Source organism: Mustela nivalis (assembly GCF_964662115.1).
Source record: "Mustela nivalis genome assembly, chromosome: 13".
In the NCBI taxonomy this organism is placed as follows: Eukaryota; Metazoa; Chordata; class Mammalia; order Carnivora; family Mustelidae; genus Mustela; species Mustela nivalis.
Genome location: NC_139032.1, coordinates 32,687,513 through 32,696,893, shown reverse-complemented (window position 1 = coordinate 32,696,893; position 9,381 = coordinate 32,687,513).

Sequence of the window (9,381 nt, the reverse complement as noted above, 5' to 3'; positions counted from 1 at the left end):
GAAAAAGGAAAGAAAAAGAAAAACACAGGTATTATATATGCAAAAAGTTGAAGTTAAAAAGTTATGGGATGTGTTGTGTTAAACCTCTAGTTGTAATGGTAAGCATGTGAAAAAAATAAAAGAACAAGAATCGTGAGATGAATTTTAAAAAAAGTTGTACTACAAAGCTGTGATCACCAATGATTATGTGATCACCAATTTTATGCCATGATACTGGCATAAAGACAGACACATAGACCAGTGGAACAGAGTAAAGAGCCCAGATATGGACCCTCAACTCTATGGGCAAGTAATCTTTGACAAAACAGGAAAACATATACAGTGGAAAAAAGACAGTCTCTTCAATAAATGGTTCTGGGAAAACTGGGCAGCTATACGTAGAAGAATGAAACTTGACCATTCTCTTACACCATACCCAAAGATAAACTCAAAATGAATAAAAGACCTCAATGTGAGACAGGATTCCATCAGAATCCTAAGGGAGAACATAGGCAGTAATCTCTTTGATATCAGCCACAGCAACTTCTTTCAAGATATGTCTCCAAAGGCAAAGGAAACAAAAGTGAAAATGAACTTCTGGGACTTCATCAAAATCGAAAGCTTCAGCAAAGGAAACAGTCAACAAAACAAAGAGGCAACCCACAGAATGGGAGAAGATATTTGCAAATGACAGTAGAGACAAAAGGTTGATATCCAGGATCTATAAAGAACTCCTCAAACTCAACACACACAAAATGGATAATCATATCAAAAAATAAGTCAAACAGAGACAGTCAGTTATCATATGGTTTCACTTATTTGTGGAGCTTAACAAATAGCATGGAGGACAAGGGGAGTTAGAAAGGAGAAGGGAGTTGGGGGAAATTGGAAGGGGAGGTGAACCATGAGAGACTATGGACTCTGAAAAACAATCTGAGGGGTTTGAAGTGGCGGGGGGGGGGGCGTGGGTGGGAGGTTGGAATACCAGGTGGTGGGTAGTAGAGAGGGCACAGATTGCATGGAGCACTGGGTGTAGTGCAAAAACAATGAATACTGTTATGCTGAAAAAAAAAAAAGTTGTGTCTATGAAATATACAGGTTTAGGGAAATACCAGGAGCTTGTTTTCTCCTGATGTTGAGACTTTCCAGTTTTGTGGGGACCTTGTGTTGGTTGTCCTCTCATTATTTTGGCTTGCCTTCTGGGGTACGAGCCTGCCATGTTGTTTTTTAGTCAGTCTTGCTTGGGTTTAGTAGTCCTGCCCCCTATTAAGGGGCTGGGCTCTGTGGAAATAAGTTTTTCAGGATTTTGTTCTCTGGAGGTTTTTGTCTTTTTGGTGGCCTTTTGCAGCTCTTTGGAGGTTTAGTGGAAAGCAAACTGCACCCAGACCTCAGCCTCAGAGAGAAGCTTCAGTCTGCTCCCCTCTTGGTGGTCCCGAATACACAGACTCCCCCTCTGCAAACTCCACTGAACAGTTCAACCTCCCACAGATGGTGTGTGCCCCCAGGAACTGTCTCAGGGGTCACCCAAAGCGCCCACTTTATTCTGCAACCCCATGCCACTAAAACTGGGAGCGATATTGGTTCAGGGAGCCTGCTTCCCATGGTTGCCTTTCCTGGGACTGCTGTCTGGGGACCAGGCCCATGCCATCGGGTGTGCTCAGTCACCCAGGTCACAGAAGGCTGCCGCCACTGAGGGATCCTGACTAGAGATCATCCCGAGTTCCTTCAGGAACAGACTGGGACCATCCAGCCCCTCAGTCAGTCCTCGAGACCACTGGCTAGCGCCCACACCAAGATCTCTTAGATATGGTTGGGGAGCATGGTCCGACCCCAGTTGCACAGTGCATGCAGAGCACAAAAGGGTATGGTTTTAGAGAGTGCCCACCAGACTCTCTCACATGCAAGTGGGAGTGCACCCAAACTGGTGGTGGTGCAAGCAGCGCACAGCTGTGGGCTCAGGGATCAGGAACTGGAGGCTCCACCTCACTCCCTCTGGCATGGGTGGTTGCTGGCAGTGGCTGTCCTGGGTCTCTGGGCTTAGGCCCATGCCTATGAGCTCCCAATTCCACCAGTTGCTCCTTGAGATCTTTTGCTCTTTTTGAGTGTTTTTAACCAGACTCCTAGTTAATGCTGGTCCCCAACCACAGGGCATTTTCATATTTTCATATTGGGGTATTACTTTCCAATGGGTCACTTCTAGTGGCTCCTTCCCTCTTTTGCTTATCCTCTGATACCAGTCCAAGCATTCCCACTCCACTTTACCTCTCCACTGGTGTCTTCTGCCCCCTTAGAGATTCAGAAGTATATAATCCTACATCTCAGGCTGATTTAATGGCTGTTCAGAGTGTTCTATAAATATTTAGCACTCTTTAGGGGACCAGTTGAAACAGGGTCTCCTACTTCTCCATCACCTTGCCCCTCCTCCTCTAAACTTTATAGACTCCTGCAGTGAGCACCTGTACCATTCCTCCCAGGGGAAAGAGGGAAGTCTCAATGCATTTCTGCCTCCTGCTGGACCCCGGCTCGGAGAGCCATCACCTAGCTGTGCAGTAGTTTGTGGTTTATGACAACATCGAGGACGAAGGTGCCACCTGGACTCACTGTTTCCCCCACTCCAATGCTTACAAATTATGCTGCACTCAGGCACCCCTCTATGCCTTCCCCTCCCCGTTCTTTTTGTGATCCTGGGCATCCTGAGATCATGAGGTCCCTCTTGGGATTATGCTGTTTCATAGCCTGAGCACCATTCAGGCAGACTTCTAAAAGTTCTGATTTTGTGCTCTGCTGCTTATAACACTTTCCAGTACCTGACTTATGGAAGAGCCCTCCCTCCTTGATTTATCTCCTGATGTATTACCTCTGATTCACATATCTGAAATTCCTACCTTGCCAAAAGTGGTCATTTTTCTATGTAGAATTGCGGCAATTCTCTTCTCAGATGTTCAGTTAATTTCATAGGTGTTCAGAATGATTTGATAACTATCTAGTTTAAGTTAGTTTGAACTTATTCTAAAAAAACAAGTTTGAACAAATTCTAAAAAAACCCTTTTTACTTTTCCCTTCCACATTTTATGTATATGTTTCATATTTTACACATTTTATTCATTTTTTATGTCTAATTATGGCCTTTTTTCCACTTAAAGAAGTTCCTTTAATATTTCTTGTAAAGCTGGTTTAGTGGTGATAAAGTGCTTTAGCTTTTGTTTGTCTGGAAAACCCTTTATCTCTCTTTCAATTTTGAATGATAGTCTTATTGAATATAGTATTCTTGTTCATAAGTTTTGTTTTTGTTTTTATTTTTAATTTTTTTAAAAATTTTTATTTCTTTTCAGTGTAACAGTATTCATTGTTTTTGCACTGCATCCAGTGCTCCATGCAATCCGTGCCCTCTCTAATACCCAACACCTGGTACCCCAACCTCCCACCCCCCGCCCCTTCAAAACCCTCAGATTGTTTTTCAGAGTCCATAGTCTCTCATGGTTCACCTCCCCTTCCAATTTCCCTCAACTCCCTTCTCTTCTCCATCTCCCCTTGTCCTCCATGCTATTTGTTAAGCTCCACAAATAAGTGAAACCATATGATAATTGACTGTCTCTGCTTGATTTATTTCACTCAGCATAATCTCTTCCAGTCCAACCATGTTGATACAAAAGTTGGGTATTCATCCTTTCTGATGGAGGTATAATACTCCATAGTGTATATGGACCACATCTTCCTTATCCATTCGTCCGTTTGAAGGAAATCTTGGTTCTTTCCACAGTTTGGCGACCGTGGCCATTGCTGCTATAAACATTGGGGTACAGATGGCCCTTCTTTTCACGACATCTGTATCTTTGGGGTAAATATGCAGGAGTGCAATGAAAGGGTCATAGGGAAGCTCTATTTTTAATTTCTTGAGGAATCTCCACACTGTTTTCCAAAGTGTCTGCACCAACTTTCATTCCCACCAACAGTGTAAGAGGGTTCCCCTTTCTCCACTCCCTCTCCAACACATGTTATTTCCTGTCTTGCTAATTTTGGCCATTCTAACTGGCGCAAGGTGGTATCTTTCTTTTGATTTGACTCTCCCTGATGGCTAGCGATGATGAACATTTTTTTCATGTGTCTGGTAGCCATTTGTAGGTTTTCACTGGAGAAGTGTCTGTTCATGTCTTCTGTCCATTTAAATAAAAAAAATTTTTTTTCCTTTGAATAAGTTTCTGCTAAAAAATCAGCTGATAGCTTTATGGGGTTTCCATTGTACATAACTTTTTGCTTCTCTCTTGCTACTTTTAAATTTCTTTATCTTTAAATGTTGACATTTTAATTATTTTGTATCATGTTGTGGACCTTCTTGGGTTTATCAGGTTTGGAACTCTGTACTTCCTGAACCTGGGTGACTATTTCTTTCCCTGGTTAGAGAAGTTTTCAGGTATTATTTCTTCAAATAACTTCTGGGGGCACCTGGGTGGCTCATTCAGTTAAGCATCTGACTCTTGATTTTGGCTCAGGTCATGATCTCAGGGTTGTGGGATCAAGCCTTGCATTGGAATCCATGCTCAGTGGGGAGTCAGCTTGAGATTCTCTCACTTTTCCCTCTGTCCCTCATTCTACTCATGCCCTCTATGAAGTAAATATATAAATCTTAAAAAAAAATTGCCACTTTTTCTCTCTTTTCCTACTACAATCCCTGTAGTATGAATGTTTGTTTGCTTAATGCTACCCAAGAGATTCTTCAACTTATCTTTATTTTTTAAAAATTCTTTTTTCTTTTTGTTGTGCAGCTTGGGTGCTTTCTACTACCCTGTTTTCCTGATCACTTATCTGTTCTTCTGCATCTGCTAATCTACTGATGATTCCTTCTAGTGTATTTTTTATTGTATTTTTATTTTTATTTTTAATTTTTTATATTTTCTATCTCTTTATTGAAGTTCTCACTGAGTTCTAATATTCTCCTCTCTAGTCTGCTGAGCATCTTTATGACCCATACTTTAAACTCTATCAGCTATATTACTTATCCCCATTTCATTTAGTTGTTTTTCTGAAATCATGTCTTGTTCTTTCATTTGGAGCATATTTCTCTGTTCCCATTTAGCTTGATTTTGTATTGTTTCTATGAATTAGGTGGAAGATCTACTTCTCCTAAACTTGAAGAATGGTCTTGTGTATGGTCACCCCTGTGTAGACTGTGTTTGCCTGTTGACTTTCATGGCTGGAGTTATTGATGGTATGCAGTGCGTGTTGCAGGGCACTTTGTGATGTGTCTGCCCTGGTGGGATGGCCAGAGGTGAAGTGGTTATGGACCAGAGGCAGTTTGAAGGTTCTCTGTGCAGAGGGCAAGACAGCTTAAGCTGAAGTAGGTATAAGCTGGGATATCCTAAGGCATTATGTACAGAAGGGAAGATAGCTAAAGCTGAGGTGTGTTTAAGCTGGCCGTTCTATGACTCTGTGCATAGAGAGTGCCCTAGTGGGACAACTGGAGCTAAAATGGGGCACAGGCCAGGGGATCTCAGGGTGCTCTGCATAAGGAGGGCCTTGCAGGACAGCTATAGCTAAAGTGGTTGCAGACCGAGGTGGTCCTAGGGCTCTTTGTGTGGAGGATGCCTTGGCAAGACAACAATAGCTGAAGTGGATGCAAGCTGAGGTGTCCTGATGTGGGGCAGATGGAACTGAAGCAGGTGTCAGCTGAAAGGCCCCAGAGTGCTCTACTTCAGGGGGTATCCTAGGAACCTGGATATCTGAAACTGAAGTGGGGCCTGGAGTATCCAAGGTTTTTTATGTCTGTATTACCTTGAGGGGATGGCTGGAGCTGTAGTGAGTGCTGACTGTGGTGTTCCAGTGTGCACTGCCATGCAACTACCTTAGGATTGCTTGGACTGGTGTGAGCTAGGGGCTCAGGGTTCACTGAGGCAGTAGGTCAGTGAGGGTCTCCAGACCTTGCTCTTATTCATGCTGTCAAGGGGAGAAGGGGAACATAAACTGTGACAATTGCCAGCCTTTCTGACTTGGAGAGGGTTTCAGTAGTTCCTTCACTGTTTGGCAGGACTCTCGAGCTCCATCTAGTTCAGCGCTCTAGTTCCTTTATATTCTAGTTTTTCTCTTAAACCAAGGTGGTTTTTTTTCTTTCCCTGTGCCTCAGGGCATAGGACTCTGCCATCCTATCTCTCAGTACTATTCCTACTCACTGCAGTTTGCAGGATCACAGGTGGAGGTTCCCTTTGTTACCTTGCCTCTTTCTTGATGTTTTCTTTTGTTGTGCAAAAGATGTTTTCTTTTCTTGATGTTTTCTTTCTTTTTTTTTTAAATTTACTTTTTATTTTCAGCATGACAGTATTCATTATTTTTGCACCACACCCAGTGCTCCATGCAATCCGTGCCCTCTCTAATACCCACCACCTGGTACCACGACCTCCCACTCCCCGCCCCTTCAATACCCTCAGATTGTTTTTCAGAGTCCATAGTCTCTCATGGTTCACCTCCCCTTCCAAATTCCCCCAACTCCCTTCTCCTCTCTCTCTTGATGTTTTCTTTTGTTGTGTTGGTTCTTCAGGAGGAATTTCTCCTGTAACTAGGGGAGATTTGATGTATCCTTGGAGGACATGAGTTCAGAATCTTCCTACATTGACATCTTGGACTAGAACCCCTTCATAAAAATTTTAATTTACCCTCCACCAGGAGAATATGAGAGAGGTTGTTCCCCTGCATTCTCATTAACATGAGGTATTATCATTAGTCTCTGTCAATTTACAGGAAAAAATTACATCTTACTATTTTGATTTATATTTCTTGATTACTAGTTGAACTTAAAAAAGATATTCATTTAACATCTGTGGCTGTGATGTTTTGTTTTGTTATATTCTATGGTCTCATTTGTACTAGTGTCCTTCAATCCATAGATCCTCCATTTTACCCTTGCCAGAGAGTAAACTTTTGGTATTTAGTGATGATCTTTGCCACAGTTGCTCGACTAGATTTTTGGGAGAGCTATAAAGATGTTTAACTCCTCAACTGAATTTTCAACCAATCTTAATGTTTTAACCCCATTTCACACCACCACCCTCCTCTTCGTACCTCCAGAGATACCTGGTGCCTCCATTTCCCAAGCTTTGTGGTGGTTATGCAATGTACTTTGCTTTGTTTTTTGACTTTCTTCACTGCCAGCTTAAGATTCAAATTTCTCAGGTCTTCCTAATAAGTTAATGTTCTCCCTTGTGTTTCCCATTGTAAGGGCCTATTTAGCCAGAGTGGTCCCACCTCAGTTGAACAGCCATTTTGTTGTTTATGCAGTAAAACTTAAACTACCCCTCCCCCCCCCCCCCCCCCCCCCCCCGGGGAACTTACTTAAAAGCAAGTTCAGGAAACCAGTCCCAGGTAACAAAGCCCAGGTGGGTCAGGTCAGGTAGAGGTAACAGTCCAAATGCAGGGATGAGTTCAGTCAGGTGGAGACTTCCAATCAGTGGAGTATGCATATTGTCTCCCTAGCTACCAAGGAGTGTGGGCCTCACCTTTTGGGCAGCTTTTGGGCACCAATACTGACCAAGATGATAAGCTAGTTCAAATAGCTACTATGGGGTGAATTGTAGTTCAAGTGGTCATCCATGTGTGATTTGGCATGACTGTGCAGCTTTCTCTGTGTGTTGCAATCTCATTGGCCACCTGTGTGTGGCCAGGCTCAACCACATGGTCTTTGCTCTATAAAAGTTAGTCTGTGAGGCAGAGAGGGGTCGCCCTCTCTGTAAGGTGCAGCCCAACCAGTCAGTTTGACAGTCGGTTTGATTCTCGATGCTTGGCCCAAAATAAAGCTTTGCTTGACCTTTGCTTTGTATTGGTCTTGCTCCTTTGACAATGGACCCATTATTGGGGGACCCAAGACCATCTTCCTCATTTTTGTGGTGTTATCTCATCTCCTGATCCTTTTGTCCTTATAGATTATGTCTTAAAAGTATATACTTCACTCTACTGTTATTTTATTTTATTATTTTATTTTTATTTATTTATTTTTTAAGATTTTATTTATTCATTTGACAGATAGAGATCACAAGTAGGCAGAGAGGCAGGCAGAAAGTGAGGAGGAAGCAGGCTTTCAGCCGAGCAGAGAGTCAGATGCGGGGCTTGATTCAAGGACCCTGAGATCATGACCTGAGCTGAAGGCAGAGGCTTTAACCCACTGTGCCACCCCTCTACTGTTATTTTAGTGAGTTTATTGGAGGACAGGGAGTTTTAACAGGGAAGGCCTGAGTTTAATTTGTATCTTGGAGTTGAAAGTGTTTTGGTGGGCCTTGTAAGGTTAGTAAATACTATAGATGTCTCATAGATTCAAAAGGGATATAAAGGATAGCTGTTTAGACCAAGGAGCTTGTAGTTACCCCAGATCAGTATAATGAAATCTCCTCTACTGATGAAAATTCTAGTCACGACCTCTTAGAATATATTTGCACTCACATTTATAAAGGAATCAAACAGATGGGTTTGCTCATGCAAAAAACTTGTGAAGTTGCTTATTTGCATGCAGCCTAATTCATCAGATAAGTACACATTTATTATATTCACAATTCAGATTAAGCCTCTTAAGACTACCACAAACTATTTAATAATTGACACATGAGCACTGATAATCAGAATGGTCAGTGCCTAGAATAGAGTCTAGGAGACCTATTTATTTGGGCCATTTATATGCTGGATCATGAGATTATTGGGCCACTGGAGAATCCTACAAGAGGGCACAGCGAAGAGAGGGGGACACTTTGAGGGTTGAGTGCAGCTACTATTTGCCAACTAGCATGGAGGTATTTTCATATTTTATGGTGGATAGGCCACAATGGCATATATAATTAATTATTAACTTTGAACCTTTCCCTTTTCCTCCAACCATGGGGCCCTAATGTAAATTATTTATCCTCTCAGGGATGCTGTAGATGTTATTTTAACCTATGTTTTATCTATGTTGCCTGCCACTCCCTATTTCATCTACTTATTATCTTTCCCAGCTTTCTACACATGATGGATCCCATCTATTAGATTCAGGCCGTCACCAGTTCTGAACCAATCCTGAAGATGGTGGTAGTCAGTAACATCAGCAACCTAGTGCTTTCTTTCCAACACGAGCCCTGGTTATCTAGGTAATCCTTGACTTGTAGCTTTCCCTTCCATCTCCCAATCTTGGCTTTGTTTGTGGGGTAGAATTCTGCCTCAGTTTCCCTCCCCAGTATTCTTGGTAGCTAATAATTTTTGGTACATTCTACTTCTTTTGATTCCCCTCTCCCCACTCATTTTCTGTATTCTTGCTGCAAATGGACAGATATAGCTTAGAATCATGATAAATCTCCTATGGAACTTTGAGGACACCTGCCACCTCTGTGCTGATTTTTATTCCTAGATTAAATTGATGTTTGTCCAATCCGCAGCCAAGTATTTCTGTGAACT